Genomic DNA, 5,827 nt, shown 5'->3' with positions numbered 1-5,827 from the left:
CTTCATCCCTGCTCCAATTGGGCATTCACAATGCCTTAGGGTGCAATTCTGGCATTTAAACGCCAGTCTGCTATCCTGTTCTGGCGTTTAAACACCAGCTTTCCTTCCTATTTTGGCATCTAAACGCCAGTTTATTACCCTGTTTTGTCGTTTAAACGCCAGTCTGGTGCCCTATTCTAGCATTTAAACGCCCAAAAAGGTGCCAGATTAGGCGTTTAAACGCCCATTTTGCTACCCTTACTGGCGTTTAAACGCCAGTAAGTCTTTCCTCCAGGGTGTTCTGTTTTCAATGCTGTTTTTGATTTTTTCTTTATTTTTGTAATTGTCTTTATGACTTCACATGATCATCAACCTAAAAGGAAACAAAATAATATAGATAAAATTAAAATAAAATTGGGTTGCCTCCCGATAAGCGCTTCTTTAATGTCAATAGCTTGACAGTGAGCTCTCATGGAGTCTCACAGATGATCAGAGTATGGTTGAGATCTCTCAACACCAAACTTAGAGTTTGGCTATGGCCTCCCAACACCAAACTTAGAGTTTGAATGTGGGGGGCTCTGTTTGACTCTGTATTGGGAGAAACTCTTCATGCTTACTCTCCATGGTTACAGATGGAGAACCTTGAGTCTTTACTACAAGGCATTCTTCAGTCACATGAAGGATCAACTCTCCTATGTCAACATCAATCACAGCTCTTACTATGACTAGGAAGGGTCTTCCAAGGATGATGGATTCATTCTCATCCCTCCTAGTGTCTAGGATTATGAAATCAGTAGGGAAGTAAAGGCATTCAACCTTCACTAATACGTCCTCTACTAGTCCATAAGCCTTTTTCATAGATTTATCTGCCATCTCCAATGAGAATTTGGCAGCCTGTACCTCATAGATTCCCAGTCTCTCTATTGCAAAGAGGGGCATCATGTTTATCCCAGACCCCAGGTCATACAGAGCTTTTTCAAAGGTCATGGTGCCTATGGTACATGGTATTAAGAATTTACCAGGATCCTGTTTCTTTTGAGGTAAATGTTGCTGAACCAATGTATTTAGTTCATTGGTGAGCAAGGGAGGCTCTTCCTCCCAAGTCTCATTACCAAATAGCTTGGCATTCAGCTTCATGATTGCTCCTAAATATTGGGCAACTTGCCCTTCAACAATGTCTTCATCCTCTTCAGAAGATGAATAGTCATCAGAGCTAATGAATGGTAAAAGGAGGTCCAAGGAAATCTCTATGGTCTTTGTATGAGCCTCAGATTCCTTTGGTTCCTCATTAGAGAATTCCGTACTGACCTTTGGACATCCCCTGAGGTCTTCCTCATTGGGATTCACGTCCTCCTCCTCCTATAAGGTTTCGGCCATGTTGATTATATCCATGGCCTTGCACTCTCCTTTAGGATTCTCTTCTGTATTGTTTGGGAGAGTGCTAGGAGAAGTTTTAGAAACCCTTTTACTCAGCTATTCCACTTATGCCTCCAAATTTCTAATGGAGGATCTTGTTTCAGTCATGAAATTAAGAGTGGCTTTAGATAGATCAGAGACTATGTTTGCTAAGCTAGAAGGATTCTGCTCAGAATGCTCTGTCTATTGCTGAGATGATGATGGGAAAGGTTTGCTATTGCTAAACCTGTTTCTTCCACCATTGTTATTATTGAAGCCTTGCTTCTGTTGATCATTCCATGAAAAATTTGGATGATTTTTTCATGAAGGATTATAGGCGTTACCAAAGGCTTCACCCATGTAATTCACCTCTGCCATTGCAGGGTTCTCAGGATCATAAGCTTCTTCTTCAGAAGATGCTTCTTTGGTACTGTTGGATACATTTTGTAATCCATTCAGACTTTAAGAGATCATATTGACTTGTTGGGTCAATATTTTATTCTGAGCCAGTATGGCATTCAGAGCATCAATTTTAAGAACTCCTCTCTTTTGAGGCATCCCATTACTCACAGGATTCCTCTCTAAGGTATACATGAACTGGTTATTTGCAACCATTTCAATAAGTTCCTGAGCTTTTGCAGGCGTTTTCTTTAGGTGAATGGATCCACCTGCAGAGTGGTCCAGTGACATCTTGGAAAATTCAGACAGACCATCATAGAATATATCTAATGTGGTCCATTCTGAAAGCATGTCAGAAGGACACTTTTTGGTCAGTTGCTTGTATCTTTCCCAAGCTTCATAGAGGGACTCACCATCTTTTTGTATGAAGGTCTGAACATCCACTCTAAGCTTGCTCAGCTTTTGAGGAGGAAAGAACTTGGCTAAGAAAGCCGTGACCAGCTTATCCCAAGAGTCCATGTTATCTCTAGGTTGTGAGTCCAACCATGTTCTAGCTCTGTCTCTTATAGTAAAAGGGAAAAGCATAAGCTTGTAGACCTCAGGATCAACTGTATTGATCTTAACAGTATCACAGATCTACAAGAACTCAGTTAAAAACTGATAAGGGTCTTCTGATGGAAGTCCATGAAACTTACAATTTTGTTGCAGGAGAGAAACTAATTGAGACTTTAGCTCAAAATTGTTTGCTCCTATGGCAGGGATTGAGATGCTTCTTCCATAGAAGTTGGAAGTTGGTGTAGTAAAATCACCAAGCATCTTCCTTGCATTGTTGTTTGGTTCGACCATAATTGTCTCTTTTGCTGCTTCCTTTTCGAAAATTTCAGTGAGGTCTTCTTCAGAGTTTTGTGCTTTAGTTGCTCTTAGCTTCTTCTTCAGAGTCCTTTCAGGTTCAGGATCAGCTTCAACAAGTATGCCTTTATCTTTGTTCCTGTTCATATGAAAGAGAAGAAAACAAAGAAAATATGGAATCCTCTATGTCACAGTATAGAGATTCCTTGAGGTGTTAGAGGTAAATAAGAATAGAAGAAGGAGGTAGGTAAAATTTTGAACACACAAAGAGAGATGGAGTTAAAATTGACAATGGAGGAGGAATGTTAGTGTTTAAATAGAAAAATATGAGAGGGGGAAGAATTTTCGAAAATAAAAAGAATAAAATTTAAAATGAATTTTTTTGAAAAATTGGTTGTGGTTTTGAAAAAGATAAGAAATAGTAAAACAAAAAAAGCAATTAGTTAGTTGAAAAAGATTTGAAAATCAATTTTTGAAAAGATAGGAAGTTTAGAAAAGATTTTTGAAATCAAATTATTGAAAAAAGATAACATTTGAAAAAGATATGATTAAAAAGATATGATTGAAATTTATTTTGAAAAAGATTTGAAAAAGAAATTTTGAAAAGATATGATTTTGAAAAAGATATGATTTGAAAACAAAATTCCTCTCCTTGTGTCATCCTGGCGTTAAACGCCCAGGAGCTGCATGTTTTGGGCGTTTAACGCCCAATTGCTGTATGGTTTGGGCGTTTAAAAGCCCAGCCAGGTACCCTGGCTGGCGTTTAAATGCCAATTTTCCTTCTTCACTGGGCGTTTTAAACGCCCAACATTTTCTCTATAATTCCTCTGCTTTATGTTCTTGGATCTTCATTTTGCTCAATCCTTTATTCAAGAAGATATGTTTTCAATTTTGAAAAACAACAAAATGAGTCGAAACATATAATTCTTGGATCAAAACACAAGATATATGCAAGAACATTATAAGCGTCAAGATGAATACCAAGAACAATCTTGAAGATCAAGATGAACATCAAGAACTCAATTTTCTTAATGAAAGAAAATATGGAGGATACCAAACTTTGAACTTTCTTATGTTTGGGCCATATGAATGCGAGAATGCATATGTAGAACATCATGCAGTGCAAATCAATAAATCATGAAGATCAAACAAGGCAATTCATCAAGAACGACTTGAAGATCATCAAGAACACAATGTATGTGTTTCGAAAATTGCAAGACAATTAAAATCATGCAATTGACACCAAACTTAAAATTTGGCCATAGGTTCAAACAAGAACCATGAAATATTTTTTGTTTTTATGATTTTATAACCTTTTTTGGTTTTTTCGAAAATTATATTTAGAAAAACGAAAACAAAGAAGAAACTTTTTTTGAAAAATTTTTGAAAGCTTTTTGAAAAGAAAATAAAAATTACCTAATCTGAGCAACAAGATGAACCGTCAGTTGTCCAAACTCGAACAATCCCTGACAACGGTGCCAAAAACTTGGTGCACGAAATTGTGATACACAATGGCACCAACAACTTGGTCGCACAATTGTAATTTCACTTCTTTGTCACAACTTCGCACAACTAACCAGCAAGTGCACTGGGTCGTCCAAGTAATAAACCTTACATGAGTAAGGGTCGATCCCATAGAGATTGTCAGCTTGAAGCAAGCTATGGTCACCTTGTAAATCTCAGTCAGGCGGATTCAAATGGTTATGGAGTTTTAATAATTAAAAAGATGAATAAAACATAAAGTAAAGATAGAGATACTTATGTAATTCATTGGTGGGAATTTCAGATAAGCACATGGAATTGCATTGTTCCTTTTGAATCTCTGCTTTCCTACTGCCTTCATCCAATCCTTTATACTCCTTTCCATGGCAAGCTGTATGTTGGATTTCACCGGTGTCAATGGCTACCTCCCGTCCTCTCAGTAAAAATGGTCCAGCTACGGGTTACGTAGGGCTAATCATCTGTCGATTCTCGATCATGTAGGAATAGGATTTACTATCCTTTTGCGTTTGTCACTATGCCCTACAGGCTCGTCACAGTCATTCCATCCCAGATCCTACTCGGAATACCACAGACAAGGTTTAGACTTTTCGGATCTCAAGAATGCTACCAATGGATTCTAGCTTATACCACGATGACTCTGATTTCAAGGAGTTGAAGGCTCTGTTGTCAGGAGAGGCAATCAACACGCATGAGTCAGGAGTCCAAGAGATACACGCTCAATCTTAAGTAGAACAGAAGTGGTTGTCAGTCACGCGTTCATAGGTGAAAATGATGATGAGTGTCTTGGATCATCACATTCATCAGGTTGAAGTGCGAGTAAATATCTTAGAACAAGAATAAGCTTGAATTGAATAGAAAATAGTAGTAATTGCATTAATACTCGAGGAACAGCAGAGCTCCACACCTTAATCTATGGTGTGTAGAAACTCCACCGTTGAAAATACATAAGTGGTCTGGAGGTCCAGGCATGGCCGAATGGCCAGCCTCCCCAAATATGAAAATATGATATCCAAAATTCTCTATATGATCCGAAGATAAAAATACAATAGTAAAAGGTCCTATTTATAATGAAACTAGCTACTAGGATTTACAGAAATAGGTAAATGATGTAGACTTTCGGGCCCACTTGGTGTGTGCTTGGGCTGAGCATTGAGCTTTACACGTGTAGAGGCTTCTCTTGGAGTTAAATGCCAACTTTTATGCCAGTTTGGGCATTTAACTCTAACTTTTATGCCAGTTCTGGCGTTTTGACTTAAGAATATGGCAGAGAAGGGGAAAGAGAAATGGAAATGGATATGCAAATACTTAATGATGACACGTCTACAATGAGTGAAAAACGACGAGCTCTTCATGAGATTGCATGTGAGAAAATAATTGCCAAGTGGTTTACTTAATGGTTCCTTGTATTCGTAGAGTTATATAGTATGTTCTTATTTTTATTGTGTATTACTGATATGTGATGTAGTTTGTTTTATTTATTTATGATGTAATTTTTTAAATTAGTCAATATTATTGTGCCGTTATTATTCATGAAAGTAACCGTTGCAAAACTAGCCGTTAAGTAGCCGTTGTAAAACTAGCCGTTGAGGAGTAGGTACTTATTGCAGACACACTTATAAATATCAACTATCAATGACTCTGCAACTCCATTTCAACTCTTGTTTCTCACCTTGAAAGAGAACTAAAAATTACATTTCTAGAT

The 5,827-nt window shown here is 37.6% G+C and overlaps 1 non-coding gene across 1 annotated transcript; it reads left to right on the top strand.

Annotated features, from left to right (window-relative positions):
- The first annotated feature begins 2,118 nt into the window (after window positions 1-2,118).
- On the top strand, window positions 2,119-2,226 carry LOC130983927 (small nucleolar RNA R71). The gene has a single exon (XR_009087894.1). It is a non-coding gene; the product is annotated as a small nucleolar RNA R71 (small nucleolar RNA).
- The last annotated feature ends 3,601 nt before the right edge of the window (window positions 2,227-5,827 follow it).

The sequence above is a fragment of the Arachis stenosperma genome, chromosome 5 (genome assembly GCF_014773155.1).
Source record: "Arachis stenosperma cultivar V10309 chromosome 5, arast.V10309.gnm1.PFL2, whole genome shotgun sequence".
NCBI lineage: Eukaryota > Viridiplantae > Streptophyta > Magnoliopsida > Fabales > Fabaceae > Arachis > Arachis stenosperma.
Note: the sequence above shows the minus strand (reverse complement) of the source record. Positions and strands in the feature narration are given on the sequence as shown.